The 20,636-nt window shown below is 39.7% G+C and overlaps 1 protein-coding gene across 7 annotated transcripts in view; it reads right to left on the bottom strand.

The window, feature by feature from the left end:
* NFIA (nuclear factor I A) overlaps positions 1-20,636 on the bottom strand; it is a 412,993-nt gene that overhangs the window by 349,583 nt on the left and 42,774 nt on the right. The gene's annotated exons all lie outside the window — the stretch shown is intronic.

Raw genomic sequence — 20,636 nt, 5'->3', positions numbered from 1 at the left:
CTGGGTCATGTGGCCAGCATGACTAAGCCGCTTCTGGCGAACCAGAGCAGGGCACGGAAACACCATTCACCTTCCCGCCGGAGTGGTACCTATTTATCTACTTGTACTTTGACATGCTTTTGAACTGCTAGGTTGGCAGGAGCAGGGACCAAGCAACAGGAGCACCACCCACGTCCCTTCGTAAAGTAGGGATCCTGCTGAATTTTGGAATTTGGGAGTGGGTAGGTTAGGATATAAACATTCCTTTTTGTAAAAGCGACACTCATAACAACCTGAGACAACTTTCAGCTGGAAGTAATTTCTGGACACTGGTTTTACTCATCTGCCCTCTTCCCCAAATTTAGGACCCAAACTGGAAGTTATGATATTAATGAAATTAGTGGCAGCCATAAGCAGCTACTGATCTGCATCAGAATTGTGGCATAGGGTAAGGGAGCTGTAATCCTTCCCCTCTGTGGTCCCATTATGGATTGTTATGGCAAATAAATGCTATTTAAAATGTTATAGTAGAGAACTGTAGAACTGCCACCCCCACACAGTGCTTCACTCTGAGGAAGCACCTTTTCTCAGACTAAAAGCACTGGCAACCTTGAGGAATCTACCTGCAGGAATGCCACTTAGCATTTTTAGGGTTTAGGCAGCAGCTGCTGTTCTGTCCCAAATGGGGATTGTTTTATTTGTTATATTGCCCCTGCTCTCTGCATTTAGAACTGTTTTCTTTTCCCATTGTTAATCAACTGATCAAGCCTTATTATCATGCATTGATCAGCTATTCCTATGTAGAATATCCAATACTGCAGACGAAGAAAAGTCTCACTCTGTCCTGTTCTCTGCCACTCTGAGTTGCAGCCTGGAGGGCCTGGTCTTTTGTTATCTTTTTACCTCTTCCATACCGCCATTTTTATCCTAGTCAGTTACTTCCTATTCATTCCGTTTTTTAAGCTTCTAAAGCTAAGTACAGTGGTACCTTGGTTCTCAAACATAATCCATTTCAGAAAACCGTTCGAGTTCCGAAACGTTCAAAAACTGAAGCACCAAGGGCTGTCTACAAATTCAGTTGAGAAAATTGAAAAACACCCAGTGGAAGTCGTTTGACTTTCGAGGCACGTTCAAAAATGGAAGCATTTACTTCTGGGTTTTCGCCGTTTGGGTTCTGAAACGTTCGTAAGCGGAGATGTTTGAGAACTGAGGTACCACTGTATTTGGTAATCTGCATTTGTAATTTGTTTGCTGTTCAAGTTGTGTTCAATTTACCAATAAAGTTGAAGACTGATTTCCATGAAAGTGTGGCTTGAATGGAAGTTTAGTTGACACATATTAATGTGCCCTGAAGCTGGAACAATGGCTAGGCCTGAAGGAGAAGGGGTGTGTGTGCTAGTGGTGGTGGCAGGCAATTGTGAGTGGCCAGAGGCAGTGGCCAGGGTCAACCTAACATATTTTTCTGCCTGAGGCACAGAGCAAGTTTCAGATACCAAAGGTGATTGGACTGGCAGTTGAATTTTACTTTGACACTTGTGATGGGACATTGTCCTCCTGAGGGCAGCAAGCTAGCCTAGTGGGTACAGGCAGGCATCATTCCAAAACCATTCATCACACTCTGCTGCCTCACTCTGTTTAATGTTAGGGCTTGGCCTTGCAGCAGCAGACAGTCCAGGGATACTCATCTGCCACCCCTCATGATCTGCCACCTGAGCCAAAGGTCAAAGATATTGCCTAATGGGAGAACTGGCACTGTTTACTCTAAATATAATAGTATCCAAAATTAGGAATGTTGTACAAGATTGGAACTGTGAGAATATAAATTCATATTTTTCAAAGCAAACAGGATTTAATAGGATTTACTTTAAAAACAAATCCCGCAATGAGAGATTTCATTCAGGCCAAATGTTGATTTTTCCAAAATAAAGAACTTAATCTTTATAAAAATGATAATCTGTGATCAAAGGCACCTATGCCCTTCAGACAAATTCCACTAGGTCTCATTTGTGATGGAATAAAATGTTACTGAATCAAGCACACCTAACCAATTAAATTAGAAAATGTTAGTTGATTTGCTGTTTTGTTTATCTAGTTTTATCCAGTATATAGCAAGAATATGCATATTATTTTGTTGGTATTTTTATACATATTATTTTGTATAAATAGATTCATGCATCAACTGTAGTGGATTAATATTGTTAACCAGCCACTTTAACACAGATGTAGTTGATCTTTACCATCAAAGGGCAGAATGGGAGTGAAAATGGTTAGCAAGCAACTGAAAGTTGATTATCACAATTCTAGTCCTAAGAGTAGACCCATCAACATTACTAGACATTGCTAACTTGGGTACATTAATGTCAATGGGTCTACCCTGAGTAGCAGTGGATACAACCCAAAATGTATAAATTGCTCTCTTATACTAGGTATTGTTCTTTCAATATATATGATGTCATTTAAAGACTTGAACTGTCTGTGAAAGGTTGATTACTTTCAGCTCTTGCTCTTTAAGTCCCATAGCATTTGGCATTTTCAGAGATGAAACCATGTAAATTTCCCATAGGGGCAAATCTATAGCTTGGACAGTAGGCTTGGGTCATGCTGTGCAATGGTAAGACATTCTGGTTGATACACAAAGAACAATTAGGAGTTGAGATACATTGCAAGATCAGAGACCGATAGGCTGTAAGTCAAAGTGGCCAGGGGATTATAAATAACTTCTGTGGTTACTATCAAGACTGGATAAGAAACAATGTATCAGCTCCTGTTATCCATAGTTGAGGAACTGAGCCCTGGGATTTGCTTCTTTTAGTGGGACCTCAGAGTATGAAACTTGTTGCTAGATATATGGAGAGTGTTCAATAACTTCTGAGCAATTCAGGGAACTTGGACAACTATGCACTGAAGATCAGGTTCTTTTGGACATATATCAAGCAAGCACTACGGAACTCTACAATAACTCCTTCATACTCAGTAGAGGGCAGATCTACTTTACAAAACTAATTCTGTTTCATACCAGTTCTACTGTCATTATTGAAAGAATCCTCGGAATTGTAATTTGGAAACAGTGCAGCAATTTCTCTGTTAGAGACCTTCACACGGTTACAGTTTGCATCATTCCTTGAGGGCAGACAGTAGTTACTGTATCCTGACATGCACATTTAGCATCCTCTGTCACTTGCACACCTGGCTGGTATGTGGAAGCGCCCTACATGCATACCAGTGTATGTGTGTGAACTTCTCCATGTGAAGGAGAACATGCAGACCAAACATGGATTGCAAAGGGACATATTCTCTGTCCTGACAACAAATGTCTCTTGAATGCAGCAAATCGGTTCCACTTCTGAGTGGGACCTGGTTGTGCTCAGGCCTTCAGGCATGAAGCGGGATAGCATCCCGCATCACACTGAGGGTGACTCGGCCACACTATTTGTCAGGCGGCCAATCAGGGCACTGGGGGGCGTAGCTGAGCCAATTTAAACCACTGGCTGCTCGAGTCAATTCGCAACAGTGGGGCTCCCCCTACTGGTGGTTTACCCTTCCAGACTTCCCACAAGGCGGGCAGGAGTCAGATATACTGTAGTCTGTTGAAGCCGATACCTAAGCCAATACCGCTCACATTATGTAGCCAATAAAGTTGTGGATTGGATTGGATTGGATTGGATTGGATTGGATTGGATTGATCTTTATTACGGCCATTGGCCCGTTACACGACAGTTTCCCATACCAACATATTATACATAAACCTCCAAATTTAAAAAAAGTTGTGGCCTAAATTTTGCCCATTAAAATTAACCTAAATTCTGTGTCCTTGTCTCTTTATTTTCCCTGGGGGTTGGTTGGGGGTCTTGAAGTGCTTAATTTCTGACTAGATATGCACAGGCCTTCACAATCAGCCTGCCTCATCCAGCATCTGGAATAAAATTTGAAACTAGTGGCTAATTTCTATTCAGAAATAAATATCTCCTACAGTAAGCTCTTGTCCTATTCTAACTTGCCAGACATCCTGATTAGACTTGCTTGAGTATGTAAGTCCTTGACTGGCTTGCTTTATCTCTGAGACCTTCCTTGCTTATCTTCCTTATTCCAGTGTCCTCCTCAATCCTCTGCATAATTGGATTAGCTCTGGAAATTGCTGCAAACAGTTGTGCGTCATCTCAACAGATGCTAATCTGATCACTTACCTTGGGGTAGCCTCTCAACTTGGTGTTAATATGAAATGCTTCTACAGTGAAGTAATCTGTAAATATATGCTCTGAGTTCAGCATGGAGTTAATTCCATTTTTTAAATAAAAAAGAAAGAGAGAGAAATTTTAATTTGTACAACCATAATTTCTCTTATCCCCTTCTCAACCACTGATGTTCCATGATTAAATTATCTGTATTTAATAATTTATTTATTATTTATTGTAGGTATTACCGGTATATATACCACACTTCCAGTCATGTTCTCAGACTGGTTATTTCAAGTAACAGTTGTGACAGTTCTGTTTTCATTGGCTCAAACTGAGCTCAGGACTCCTTGCACTCTGTATTGCTGAGGTTATTAAAGTTATGTACCAGTGCAATTACCCTCCCAGCCCCAGTTTAAAGCAGAAACAAGCCAGGAGAAATAATACAACAAAGAAGAAGGAATAAAATACCAGCACCTCTGGAAAATGTGTGCTTCCCCCCCACACCCCCGGGTTTGTTTTTGTTTTTTACTTCATTTTTGTTTTAAGATGACAGAGCTTTTCCTGTCGGTTGGGAGCCCATTCTCACTTTCACAACGATATGGCAGCGCTGACAGGCAGCGTAGCCTTCCTGATTAAACCAAGCCCCTAATACACAAAGTCTTGTGCTGTCAAATGCACATGCATTATTGCACAGGGGGCCAGCCATACTTCAGCCATGATGATAGAGTGGGCAGCGCTGTGTCAGATCAATTATGTACAAGGCCCATCTTCTCTATGATTCCCTCAATTTTTCCTCCTGACACTTCACCTTGGGCTCAACCTTCTGTTCTCACCGAGACAAACCTGCAGACAATAGTAAACCTAAGACAGTTCTCTCTCCCCCCCCCCCATCCTCACAGGAGCATGACACAGAGTAACCCTTTCCTGTCGTACTTTCTCATGACTTTTCAGACAAATGTGGTTTCCTTGCTTTGGATGATTTGTGTAAAGGTTTGTAATGGACCTCAAGAAAAATGGCAAGGGTTCTCTTGTTATTTGTTCAACAGCTCTGCATACGTGCCCATATGCTTGTGTGACAGCTGAATAAAAGCTTTCCCGTCCACGCTTCCCTGTCATCTGGAAGTTTTGCATACTTCCTTCAACATATATGTGTAACAGAGATAACTAGTTTAATTCAAAACGTTTTTATATTGCCCTTCAGTTCAAAACTTCCATACAATAAGTACAGTAGTTTGTTATCTTTTACAGTAAGTTGATCAGCCCATTCCACATTCCAGTCACTCTGACCACCATTTAGAAATTACCACTGGAAAATTTATGCTGCAGTCCTATGCTTCTTTATTTATAAGAAAGTCCCACAATGTTCAACAGGTAAGTGTATTTCAGACAGTAGCATAAACTAGTATCCAGTTGTTGGGGAGAAAACTGTAGCTTGATTGTGGGAAAGAACACTTAATTTGTAGTCTGCTATCCAGTCAGGACACATCTACACCATATTTATATATATAACAAGGTATATATATAACAAGGTTTAACAGTCATTCCCATTTACTATGTGATTGTGGTGGGAATGTTTGTTCATGGAAAATATCACCTCCTCTTTTTTTATCAGGAACTCACAACGATTTACAGCTCCCCTATGAAATAATCAAAAGGAGGCACTTTTTGCAACTGCAAAGGTTTTAGAAAAAATAATTCCCTTCTGGATCACCTCTATTTTTATCTTTTTCACATTGTTATGTGACACCACCCAGATTTCTGCATTACTCTGTTTTGATTGCACCTAAATTTGATTGTACCTAAAACATCCATTTATACCTAAACGGTTTCAACCGATAAAATAACAATACGCATAGAAGCCTTCTTATGGCAGGTGGAAAGGTTTCACCAAAAGCCAACTTTTTAAAGATGGGTTAAGATCCGCAATTGTAAATGGTCTCAATATTCACAATGTAAACCATTTGTTGTTTGAATGTTCACTTTTGGAAATGAGATTCAAACCCTGATGTCTTATTATTATTGTAACCCTTATTCAAGAGCTGTTCCCTTATTCAAGAGCTGAGGTAACCTCAGCACCATTTTTGTTTCTTTAAATCAGGGCTTCTCTTTCTGGTTGTGTGACTTCAGGTAACTGGGGATTGTGTAGCTACAGTATCATTAATTCATCATGTAGCTAATCTGACTTAACTGTGTGTGCCAACTGCACAAAACCAATTCCAAGATGGAATTAAGGCTCCCTCCTTTTTGCTCTTGTTCACAGCCCCCTTGAAAACCCACTGAGAAGAAAGCACTTTCACAGCAACCCTCTCCCACTTTTGATACTGAATCCTTGGATACAGACCAACTTGATACAGCTAAACTAGTTTAAGAAAGTAATTTTAGTCAGCTTCATGGTTAGGCTGCCTGAGTTCTTTGAAAGGAATGTCAACATTTTCATGGTTTGTTGTATACGGATAATATATGGGAAGGCTAGCTGGTAAGTAAAGCTTAGCCCACAAGAAAATTACTTGGGCAGTAGTACATAGTGCAATTAAATGGCATACTATACTTTTTCCTAGTGCTTTGCTGTTAATCAGACTTCTGCAGAACGTTTTAAAATCTCATGTGATGTGTTAGATCACATTTGCTAAGATGCAGGAAGCAGATTGAACAATCATATAATACTCACTTTATTTTTTCAGAGAGAAGCATCAGCATATTTGGGGGGTTTATTCAGAGTTCACCAGCTTTACAATGACACCTATTGGAGTAGTGCTCATATAATAACTCTAAAAATGCAAAGCTGCACCTAATAAAAATGTGCAAAGAGAAGGGGCCAAATCCCGCCCCCCTTAATACCTGTACATTTAGCAATTCTATTGTGTTAGGAATTCAGTTTGAAAGATATTTAGGAATTGGAAGAAAATTGGGTTTGGAAGAAGATATAGATATAGATAGAGATAGAAATAGAGATAGAGAGATAGATACACACACACACACACAAATATATATATATATATATATGAAGAGATGCAATACAGGATCTAGTTAATAGTAGCATTATTATTAAGCATACCAAAAGAGTGGGGTTGCAGTAACTATGAACAGCCCCAATTTGAAGGCAGAGGCAACCCTGTGCTAGGCTTTCAAGGTGCTTGAGTGTATTGTTAATTCACTTGTAAAGTGAATTTCTTCACTACTAGATAGTACATCACACCATCTTAAGCATTTTCCCACTTGTAACTCAACATATGTACTTTATGTCATCAAATGCCCATGTGGCAAATTATATGTAGGCAGAACAAGCAGAGCTTTCAAGAACAGGATTTCTTTCTTTCTTTCTTTTACAAGATGCCCCCACCCCCATAAATATTCCATTTTGCGCTGGTAGATGTGTATAGAAAAAAAAGTTAAAACCAATCTAATAGCATAACTCAAATGCTTCCCAAATCATTAAATTTATATCAATAGAGGGGGAAATGCTTCACCTGTGGTCAAAGTAAACCTTTCCAATATTTAGGCTTAAGGCAATTTTATATTTTCATTAAAGTACCTACACACACATAATGGAATAAAAAAATCGTGCTTAAAAATGCATAATAGTATACAAAGAGAATGTCACCAATCCAGCTGTAGTATAAGTCAACTGCTGTGTGTAGCAACTGATAGCCCAGGACATAGTTATGCATCCAGAAAAAGGTAGACTCATCTAAAATCTCTAGTGTTGGACCTTTGGGACCTGAGCAACCTTTGTTACACAAGACTTGTCATCCTTCCCCTTGGTCTTCAGTTGGTGGAGCAGGAGAAGACCTGCTGCTGGTTCATAGCCTAACTTGGGTGGGTCACAACAGCATTACCACCCAAGATATGGCAAAATGAAAAAGCGCATCTTCAAATGCATGTCTGGAAAAAAGGTGTCTCTCACTTTTGAAAAGGCTGACCACTAGCGATCCATCCATGAGTTACATTTCTAGATGGAGGGAGGAAATACCATCTGGGTATGTTTGTTTTGGGAATGGAAGGATAACACAGGCAATTCTTCTATATGTCTCCCAGACCAGCTGACAGTTTATCTAAGCTAAAGACGCCATGCTGCAATCTTCCCTTCCAATATCTTTCTACTCTGAGCATTTTGCTCACTCCTAACAGGCAACTGATTGTGCAGAAATAATAAAACACAAGACAAAAATTTGGAAACAGAACAATGTTTTTTTAATCCACTATACTTCAATGATTTCAACAGGCAACCCTCGTTTGCAGCTAAGGCCTACTTTCTAGTACTTGTCTGTTAGCTCCTTATTGGAATAAGAGGCACAATGGCCCATGACTGGATAGGTTAGCATTTTTATTTCCTTTCTGCTTTCTCTAATGAAAAGCACATGTGTCTAGTAAATCTTGCCTTTCTTCTTATTAAACCAGTCAGTGTTCATTATTGAGGTCTGGGCCTAGCTGGGCAGGAATCAATAAGATGATCCTTTTAATCACTTTACTAATCAACAAGCTATTTCTTATTTCACTCTCTCTGCAGCAGTCACTGAAAAAAAAAAGATTTATCTGCCTCTGTGTACATATAAATCATGTAGATTTGTCCTCATAAACATGTGTGCGCAAGCAAGCTTACGGATACATATTTGCCTACACACAATGTTTTAACTAGTTTATACAGTAATGCACTTGGAGATTCTGAAAGTGAAATGAGCTACCTGTATAAATGAACACACACACACACACTTGTTCCTTTTAACACAATGTGGTTTTGCATATCACAAATTCAGTTTCCTGGGATAGAAAAAAATGGAAGTGACTGGGGCCAAGTATGCATACTTTAAATTCAATAAAGAGGTGACAGCATAGAAGGAGGCAGCAGGCAGGTGCTTAAATGCTATATGTATTATTATTTTTTGCAGAGCAATCGTAATAATTTGCCATCATTCATTCTTGGCCAAAGTCATTGAATTTCCGAAATTATAAACCTGGCTCCTTAGCCAACATGGGACCAAATTTATAGGGTTCTCTCTCTCTCTCTCTCTCTCTCTCTCTCTCTCTCTCTCTCTCTCTCATCTATCTATCTATCTATCTATCTATCTATCTATCTATCTATCTATCTCTATCTATCTATCTATCTATCTATCTATCTATCTATCTATCTATCATCTATCTATCTATCTATCTATCTATCTATCTATCTATCTATCTAATCTATCTATCATCTATCTATCTATCTATCTATCTATCTATCTATCTATCTATCTATCTATCTATCTATCTATCTCTATCTATCATCTATCTATCTATCTATCTATCTATCTATCTATCTATCTATCTATCTATCATCTATCTATCTATCATCTATCATCTATCATCTATCTATCATCCACCTATCTATCTATCATCTATCTATCTATCTATCTATCTATCTATCTATCTATCTATCTATCTATCTATCTATATCTATCTATCTTCTATCTATCTATCTATCTTCTATCTATCATCTATCTATCATCTATCTATCTATCTATCTATCTATCTATCTATCTATCTATCATCTATCTATCATCTATCTATCTATCTATCTATCTATCTATCTATCTATCTATCTATATCTATATCTATCATCTATCTATATCATCTATCATCTATCATCTATCTGTCTGTCTATCTATCTATCTATCTATCTATCTATCTATCTATCTCTCATCTCTCTCTCTCTCTCTCTCTCTCTCTCTCTCTCTATCTATCATCTATCTATCTATCTATCATCTATCTCCTGCCCACCTAGCAGTTTGAAAGCACGTCAAAGTGCAAGTAGATAAATAGGTACCACTCCGGCAGGAAGGTAAACGGCGTTTCCGTGCGCTGCTTTGGTTCGCCAGAAGTGGCTTAGTCATGCTGGTCACATGACCCGGAAGCTGTACACCAGCTCTCTTGGCCTATAGAGCGAGATGAGTGCCGCAACCCCAGAGTCATTCGCGACTGGACCTAATGGTCAGGGGTACCTTAGGGGCCTTCAGAGATGTAAAGTGACAGGCTCATAGGACACCTCAGTATTTCTCCCTTCCGTTCTTCACTCATTGCTTTCTTACCAAGGGCTATGGGCAGGGCTGGCCCAAGAAATTTTGCTGCCTAAGGTGAAGAAGAAGAAGGTACCACTCCCATTCCATATACAAAAACTGACTTCACTGACTTTCCCCACAGCACCTGAGGCAGCAGGTTAGTTTGGGGGGGGGGGTTCAGGAGAGGCCATGTGGCAATAAACAGAAGTGTATGTGCTCAGGGACCGCTGTTCCTACCCTCAATCATTCTCCACCTGAGGTGGTTGCCTCACTCTGTCTGATGGTAGGGCTGGGCTTGGGTGTTGCACGGAACACTTATCACATTGATTGAGTGATCATGGAGTTCTTGCTTTTAAGAAACAGGCAGTCTGGATGTTTTAAATAAAAGGGAAAAATAGAAAGCAGGTAGCCAGAAGTTAGAGTGATCTAACAGGGGGATTTGGTGTGGGGGGGGGGATGGAGATGTGTGAAAAAATACAAGGAAATTACTGAATAATTTGGAAAATATGGACAATTACAATCAGTCTTGAGTCATGAACAACCTTCTGTTTCTGAAGTTTGTCGCCTTGGAATGTGTTTCCATATGGTATCATTGCATATACAGTGAAACCTTGGTTCTCGAACGTAATCCATTCTGGGAGTCTGTTCAACTCCTGAAACCATTTGAAAACCAAGGTGCGGCTTCCGATTGGCTGCAGGAGCTTCCTGCACTCAAGCGGAAGCCGCGTTGGATGTTCACCTTCCAAAAAACGTTCGAAAACTGGAACACTTACCATATATTTCCATGTATTGGACGAGGTTTTTTGACACAAAAATCATATCAAAAAACTGGGGTCGTCCAATACACGGATAGTGGCATGGGGGGGGGGGGAAGATGCCGCTGCATGCAAGGGAGCAATCTGGGGGTTATGCTGCTGCACACGGGAATGCTGCTGCACACGGGAAGCACTCCTGGATCATTTCCCATGCGCAGCGGCATGGGGGAAGGTGCCCTCTAGCCAACCGGCTGGCTGGCTGGAGCGCAACTTCCCTCAATGCTGCTGTGCAAGGGAAACACTCCCTACCTGTGCACAGGAAATGATCTAGGGAGTGTTTCCTTCCCACAGCTGTGGGGGGGGGGAGGAGAGGCTCAACAACTTTGGGCCATCTCCCCTCATTTTCTTAAAATTTAGTCCCCCCCAAATAGGGGGGCGGGTCTTATACATGGGGGCGTCTAATAGACGGAAAAGTACAGTACTTTCGGGTTTTTGGTGCTTGGGAGCCAAAATGTACAAGCGCCAAGGTGTTCGAGAACAAAGATACAACTGTAATATGAAGACAGAATTCTACCAAAGAAGAGATTTTAGGTGCAGTTCAAGGATAGGTAAGCCAGCACATCTTTCTGTATACCTATTGCTCCCCAGTTTAGTCTCTTTGCCCTAGCATTTAGCTTCTCAAAAAAACAACAACAAAAAAACCCCCCTTAAAAGTATGACTACTTATTTATATGAAACTTTATTGATTTATTTGCATTACTTACGGAATCCTATAACAAAAGTTCTCAGAGTGACTTGCAACAGAAATAACCACACTGCAATAAAAATACAATGAAGGCACCAAACAACCCCACAATATTAAATTAAAACAGAGAACAACGAAATAAATCCACAGAGACAGATCTATTTAAAACAGAAAGCTGACGGATAAAAATCCAGAGAGCTGAGACAGTATAAAACAATGATGTCATTTAAGAGGTATTTGTCTTGTGCCAACTGGATATTACAACCAGGCACTAGGCGGGTCTCTCTGGGAAGGGGAGTTTCACAATTGGGGAGGGAACTACCATCTGGAGATAGGGATAGCTGGGCCTCAGGTTGTTCCATTCTGCTTCTGCCTATGCTCAAACCTAAGTCTATCCTGTCCTATTTCTGTGCAGATTTTAAAGAGGGTGGGAATATACAAAATTCTTTAAAATCTGCACAGATTATTTAGTTTTTTTTAAAAAAAAAATCACATGCTTAAAAAAGCCTGATGCGACTACTGTGTGCAACTGTTGCCATGCATGTTGAAAACAGGCTGCAATTCTCCCTAGGAGCAACTGGACCTGATGACATTGCTGCCAGAGGAAAAAAAAATGGCTTCCCCCATGGAGCAGATGTGATTTTCTAAATACAGTCTCTCTGGCAGCCTTCCAGGGAGAATTTAAATGCAGAATCAGAGCCAGGTTGTGGTACCCTGAAACTAAAAGTGTACCCCTTTTCCCATTTAATCCAAACATGTTTTAAAAATAAGTCCTTTTCCTTTCCTACTTATTAATTAAAAATGGTTTTCAAACTTCTGAAGTTAGGAAAAGTGACTGTCAGATGACACCAAAGATTCTTGTGGCTATGGCACATGGAATATCATTTGTCATGAATGTGGGCCATCAGAAGAAAATAGTGGCAGAGCTCAATGGGGACACTTTAAAAGTTTGTGGTTCCAGCAGATGTCTGATCCTACCTATATAGACTTCCTGCCTTCCCGCCTTCCTTTTGTTTCTTGTATGTATGAGGGAAAAAATCACGAGAAGGGGAAAGAATGAAGCAACCACCTGAAATATAACTGCAACACATCATAAACTGAAGCTGAGAAGTTCCAATAATTTCAGTGTGATGCATGCTTGAGTAAGAATTACACACATAAGTGAGAAGTGCAGGCTTAAGTGAGGTGCTGAAGCCATATATTTTGTGGCAAATTATATTATGAATTGTTATATTCTGCTTTATTCTGGAAAACCCCCCTTATTGAATGTTGAATGATCTAATTTGCCACCCCCTCTTTTTGTTGGCCACAAAAGAGACAAAAGATGAAAAAAGTTCAAACTTGCTGTGCACATCGTTCTTTGAACATCTTTCATCTGTGCCTCTTGTTACGTAACAGTGAGATGTGTTTGGCCTGCAACCTGACACCAGCCCTTCTTTCCCAAACAGAGGTTTTTCTCATAAAATCCACTCAGGCCCTTCTTCTCAAGTTCTTCATCCACTTTTCACAAGAAAAAAGAAATCATTCATATCCAACAAAGAGAGTCTCGGATTCTTTAGATATTTTACATTATAAGCTTTTGGTACCATTATGAGCTTCAGCTCAAGTTACTTTTCTGATCCCTCTTCTTTCATCTGGTAAAAATGGATTATTTCATTATTAGCCTGGAACCGTTACTGTTCACAGAGATCAGGTCTGTGTATGAACAATTCTTTCCCTGGTATATTACTGCTAATCCCAGGGTTGCTATAAACTTTGCTACAAATGCTCAAACTCTTGTTGTTGGTGAGATCAGCATGGTAGCTAACTTTACCAAATGTCTCTTTGGACTGGAAAAAAGCTCCTTACTATGAATGTTATGGAGTAGAGAAATGACAGAATTGTTCATTAGTGGGAACCTTCACAATTCAAAAGTTTAAATACTCCAAATTCATGAGTTTGGCATTACTTTAAAATTGGCTGATGTGAATGATGATGGGGTAGATATGATAGCATACACTGTTGGCAAAAGAAAGAAACTTACCCCCACAACAATAGCTTCAAACCTCTGGAGAGAATGGAAGTGGAATTGTGAGGAAGTAAAGAGAAAGCTAATGCCCTGAATTGTTGCAGTCAAAGTTAAATTCAAGGTGAATGAGAGTAAACCATCCAAAGAATGAGGATTAGACCTTGAGAATCAAAGACAGAGGAAAGTAAGGGGGGGAATGGTTGGAAAGGAAAAAGCTGTATTAAGTTTAAGTCAGTGGTGTCCAAACTTTTTTCAAGGAGGGCCAGATTTGATGAAGTGAAGGGCTGTGAGAGTGCACCAAAGGGCCAATTGAAGTTGTTGAGCTTTTTTATGATTTTACCCCAGGAAATAAACTGCCACAGGGGCTGGATTAAACGGACCGGCGGGCAGGATTAGGCCCCCCACCGAAGTGGACTTTGGACATGCCTGGTTTAAGTGGTCTACATCTCATGAAGAACTGGAAATATAGATTAAAGAGGAACCCATAAGGCTCCACTATCTAGTGACTGTAAAAAGAATTGAATTGTATTGGGATCAGTCTGTCTAATCCAAGGTGTCTTCTGATTATGGGCCAACATCACTTAACAAAGGATGGTTTGAGCACATGTCCAAATGCAACATGTGATAAACCAGAACCAGAACTTCCAGACGGGTAGGTGTGTTGAAGGAAAAATCAGAAGACATGCTTCTTCCCAAAATCTTGAGGTGGAACTCAGTGTGGTGATGGGGGAGGGATGGGGAAAATCGGCTGTTGGAACACACACTTTAAAGCACACTCAAAACATAAACAGAGTACATTGTTTGGGGTTTGAGGGGACAATTGAAACAAATATGGAAAAAATCCCAAGCCTTTACTTATGCAGTTTCTAGCATATAGGTTAGAAATTTGGGTACCCAGGTTTGTGCCCACAGCTGTTTTATTGTTCATATTTTGTGTTACACAGGAAATATTAGTATTAACACTGATGAACAGCAATTAGGTAGTAACCTGTAAAATGAGGGCTTGCCCTAATTGTGGCAAAATTAATAATATGCTCATTGGTATGAGGGGATGTGCACTAAAGAAACAAGAACATTTATCTCAGGGTAAGTTCACATATTTGAACTACTTTTCTCAGTCAGCCCACTTCGATTAACTCTGAAATAACCTATATCATTGCATACTACCCATTCAAAAAGTAATTAAACTTGAATTCCTCCATTATCACACAGAATTAATGTTTAGCCGAGTGAGTAACATCATCATGGAATGTAAGCTTCTCCAGACTTTGTCCTCCATGGTGAAATGCTCCCAAATCACATTTGACGTGTTCCCCAAAGGGCAAGGACCATTTAAGCTTTATAAATGCTGTCTTCTTCTTCTTCTTTTTCTTCTTCTCTCTTTTTAAAAAACGCTTCACATAAATGTTTCATGTCTCTCCTTAGTGATGCACAGGCCCTGAACATTTAGCTGTGAGGGTGTTTATATTTGTGGAACTCTCTTGAACATTTGCTGTGGATTTCAAACAGCTGCTACACTGAAGCACTGGGAATAGCAAGATCATGAATATTCAGGTGTAGCGACTGGAATGAACAGCCGTTAATAGAATAAACGCCTAAACAGTTGTGTAAGGCTTATTAAGACCTATTGGGGCTGAGATAATAAATTCCCAGCCTGACATGTTGCAACAAAATGTAGTTGAAACATTTAGGACCATCTCTTCAGAAATTAAGGGGAGAGAGTGAAATAAAAAAGTTAGTTCTGTATCATAGCACAATGGAACACCTGGAAATCTTGGCACTTGCGTTAGATTTGGCAGATATGATTTTTACATGCTAGCTCATCTTCACTTTAAATTGATGACTTTGTCTATTCTGTAAGATGCATGGGATGTCTGGTATGGACATTGCTCTCCACATGAGACCATTTACTAGATCACCTTCCAGATTCTACAAACTCCAGAGTTACACTCTGCTTGGGAAGAGCAATGTGGGATAGAATAGCACAAAAGAACTAACTTCTGTTTGTCTGAACAAAACCCCATTCCAATTTGTGGCCTCTCTTAAATTCAGGTATTTGTCTGTTACTTGCCATCCATTCTTTTGCTGCCAGACAGAATGAACAGCTTAGAAGTCATCATGTCATAGACATATTCAAGTAGTTGATGGGCAAATCACATGAGGGAGGTTGCATATATAGGTACCACATTATTCAGCAAGGCCAATCAACATTGGATTTCTGCTTAAGGGACTAGTATTTAGTATTTGTTAGTATTTGACTGCAGGTACAGACTTGATCCTTGTCATGCCTGACAAAGGAGCCGTGCTTTCTACAAGGAGAAAGTGTATGTCACACAGACTGGGCAGTTTATTATTCTATATAATTAAATTGGTACATACCAAGAAGAAAAAGGATTGTGTCAAATATTATAAGATTTTGATCTTAAAAATAGTTATTTTGAAGGGGCAGAATTATTTCCCACATACATTATATTATATTACTGTATATGTAAATATTCATTTCCCCCCAATCCTGTTCAGTGTCATTGTTTCTCCAGACTGCTGCTTCTTTCTCCTTCCTGGGTGATCCCAGCCAATCAGAGAATGAATAGAATGCTTCTGGATCAAACTGAGAATGAATAGAATGCTTCTGGATCACCAGGAGGCACCAACACTCCTGTGTAACCAATCAGCTCTGACCAGACAATGTAATTCACAATGGCAGGAGAAATAATTTGACACCGAGGTAAATATTCATTTATTTAGTTCTATGTCACACTTTAATTTGCAACTAAAGTGGTACTTGAAGTAGTATACAGCATAATAGCATTATAAAAACATTATGGCATTAAAACACAATTTTTTCACCAAAGATATGAAAACCATCAAAAGCCTTTTGACAGAAAATAAAAACTAAATTGTTTTCTTGCTTTAATGTTACCTTAAAAAATTATCAAACTGTGCACACTTGTTGGAAACTGAGGAGGGTCTGTTTTCAGCCACTCTTCCTGGGTTACTGTCTCCACTAGTCCAATTAATAGCAATACAATTTTGTTGCCACATGCTTTTAGCTAAAATTTTAAATTCCTTACAATGATCTGAATTGCATTGTCATGCTGTACCTGCAAGATAGTTAATTGTTGTAAGAGAACAGGAATTTTGCCTGTCATGTTGCATTATGTTCTGCCATACTGCTTGGTTCTGTCACAAAGCATTGCACGCCATTAAAACACCATACACTGAAAAACCTCCCTGTTTCAAACCTAAAGGCAAACTCAGTAATATTTGATCTGTTACCTGCTGTCAGTTCCAATGAACAGCTCCTAAACTTAAACTGGCATTTTCCAGCACCAGATTCATGCTACTTAGTTCTGTGCAAACACAGGGAAACCCCCCATTATCATGTCCAACCCAATTGTACTCATTAAACTCAAGTGGTCACATGGAGTTGCAATAGCTCAGGTGAATAAATTATGAAGTCTGTCATTTATAAAGCAACATGCACCTAAGAAGTATATATTGGGATACTTTTTAATGCTGCAAAGAATGCTCTTGCATGATGTACAACTGTGCGCAATCTGGAAGTTCTACTTTGGAATTGACATAAACTCTGGGTATGTAAGGTATACCTGCCTGTTTGGGATGACCTAATGGTTTGGATTGGTCCAGCTGATTATCCACAATCATGGCTACCCATTATGAGGCTTTCCTTGTCTTTCTGGTTAGTCTAGCTGAAGTCAGCTTCATCTGGTTTGGCAGCTGCATTTTAAAATTCACTGGTTGTAGTTGGTACACAATTTGGAGATAGGCGGGTTGTAACTGTCCATTGCTTCCTATGAACATTGCAGAAACAGGATCCAACCCAGAGCAGTTAGAATACAATGCAATGTATGATTTCAGGGCTCGTGTGCTGGACTCATTTGTTTATGGTTGTGATGAGCAAAATGCCTGACTTCCTTGTCAGAAGCCTAGGCTGCCATTTTTCATGCTGATACTCTGACTCATGTTGAAAGGGGCTAGAGTAGTATGCAAAACTGTAGTTTCGCTTAGTGAACATGTATGTAGACCCATTAGGAATAAGAGAAATCTCTCATGGACATGGAAAAATTCACCATAAAGGGTAAGACAGAGAAAATGCTTAAAGAGTAAGGCAGTTCGGTGTTTTAATTTTTAGATTAAAGAGATATGTTGTGCTTTTGACAGCTTATACCTATTCAGATTTTACTCACTGTTATATACTCCACTAAATATTTCTGGGTCTTTGCTCTTGTATATCATATTAAATATATTTAAATGTGATTTGCTAAATGCAGGTTAAAACAATTGCAGATTCATATGGAAAAGGATGGAATATACAAAATCAACACAGACCAGAAACAAGCTGATCATGGTCTGGTCTTGACACTTTCTCTCTGTATTCTGAGGCTCAAGGAAAACTCATGGTTCAGTGGGACTTAATATAGAACTGCTCTCAGGATTACAGACCATGATGTTACTTGTATCATAAATAGATGATAGTTCAGTGGAATGCCATAGGAGAAATATGGTGCCAGAAACAAGTAAACGATTTCTCCAATGTATATAGAGCTGTCCCTCCAAGGATGTCATGAGATGCAAGTAAAGATGACTATCCCATTTTTGTTAGGTAGGATTGCTAGGCTGTTATGTTGTGACTTGGCCAAGGCAACCCAGTGCGGTTCATGGCTAAGTGAGAATTTGATCCCAGATCTCCGCTGTCCAAATCCACTACTCCAAGTCCATTACCCCACACTGCCTCTCAGGGGAAAGATTAAAATACAGATATATTAGAATGTTACAGTGATGTAAAGCAGTAGCCAAATGGATACAAATATTCAATGTGTTCTTTGATGGACTGTCATCAGTATGGGATGCACAATGACGTCTGAAAACACATTTAGGCCTTGTTGAGTGTTAGCCATTCATTTTTACCCCAAGGCAGAAACCTAATGGCAGATGCAAAACCAAACTATAATTCTTTTAAACGGCACTATATATTTCAGACTCTTTCCTAAGGCATTCTAGATTTCCCTACTTGTTTAAGTTGCATGAATGATGTCAGACGTGTTGACTGCTCTAATGTATTCACCATACTGTGGATATCAGCAATCTGGATTAAAGCCATTCAGAATGAAAATAATTACCCACTTCTTTCCTCTTCAGCCCCTCTGTCTTCACTCCCCCTTTCTCCATACCCTTTCATTCTTCTATGACCTGGTTATCAATATAAGAACCAAATCTGTTTCGGAAATTTCTATGTCATGGTTGCACTGGTGGAGGAAAGAACAGATGGAATAAATTAATTAGTCAAAGTCTGTTTAAAAGGAAAAGCATTTCTTTGCCCAAGCTGCCAGAGGGTAGAAAAGAAGAACATTTAAAGAAGTTAACAGACTTCTTGTTAACTTATCAGAACCCTTTAGCTTATCAGACCTGTACATTACCATCCTCAACACAAAGCGATTTTGCATGTGAAAAGGGAAGCCAGGAGGTATCTCTCCAAATGTAAAATGAAGAGCATTACCTTTTCGGCAAAATGGAAAGTTTATTAAAATTATCTGCATCAAATGCATCTGACACAAAGAGTCAATAGGCATGGCACACTATTATGCTCCTCCTTCAACACTACCAGTCATGTTGGATCTCATTATTGTCTTGCTTTAAATGTGACTGCAACCTAGAACACACCCAACACTCCTCTATAGCTGCCTATTACAGAGGGAGATTAGTAACTGCAGCCTAGCTGAAGCTTAAGAAAGATTGTGTTGCCCCAGGGTGGCTGTTCTGTGGGCCTCCAGATGTTGTTGGACTGCAACTCCCGTCATATTTGACTATTGGCTGTGCTGGCTGGGATGGTTGCAAGTTGGACACCAGCACCATTTGGAGAGCCACAGGATAGCTACCCTGGTCTAGAGAGAAACTGTAGTTAAAAGGAGAGGATGTAGCTTAATGCTAGATATTGGGATTTGCATGCAGAATATCCCAGGTGAAAGCTCTTGACATCTCCAGGTAGGAGTGAGAAACGACTTCTGCCTGAAACTCTGGAGAGCTACAGCTTGTCAGTGTAGACCATGTGTAGGTCCATGGATACAGAACCTGTAGCTCTCCGAATGTTGTTGGAATCCCAGTGTTATTCCCATCAGTCCCAGCCAGCTTGGCCCAATGCAATGGATGATGGGAGCTGCAGTCTAGCAACATTGGGTGGGCAACTGGTTCCTCATTCCAGTGTAGACAATATGGAGCTATATGGACTTCCCTGTTTCAACAAGCCATCCAAGTGGAGTTTTTTTTACATTCCATTTGGTATCTGTATTGTTTTTTAAATTGTTTTTTTATATGTAATATTTTAATGGTTTTATATATGCAATTCATATATGTATTATTGTAGTCTGAAAACATTTCAGTATGCTGACAAACCAAGATATAGTTGGTGATGGACCAAGGGTCTGATTCCCTATTAAACAACCCCAAGTTCCTGTTCCTATCATTACTGATTTTTTCCCCATTGAGAAATCTTTGGTTATCATCCAAGGGACCTTAGGATTTCCCACTATCAGCTGAGAAGGAAACTGCTTCATTAGCCTCTGGCTAGAGGAAATGTGCTGGAACAGCGGCCAAACAGAGTGAGATGGGGAAAGAGAATGTGGCTTGAAGCAAATGCAGCTGTGTGTGTTTACTGCTGACAGTGGAGCAACAAAACTTGAAATGACCACCAAAGTTGGCCTGTCATTTGGATGGGTTTCTTAGAGGGAGAATGCAAACCGTTTTGGGATTCTAGACATCACACAGTATAAATGGTAGGGGTGAGGAATTCACACATTTCCCAGCCAAAGCAAAAGCCCAGTTCATTTAGGCAGCATGAGCTCTTATATGCAGACCACACCAGTGATTCTACAAATTGTCACCCAGAAAAATGCAGAGGAATGTTCAAGACAAAGCCTTGTTTTA

This window comes from Podarcis gaigeae (genome assembly GCF_964106915.1).
Source record: "Podarcis gaigeae genome assembly, chromosome: 6".
Taxonomy (NCBI): domain Eukaryota; kingdom Metazoa; phylum Chordata; class Lepidosauria; order Squamata; family Lacertidae; genus Podarcis; species Podarcis gaigeae.
This window is presented reverse-complemented; position numbering and strand designations above follow the sequence as displayed.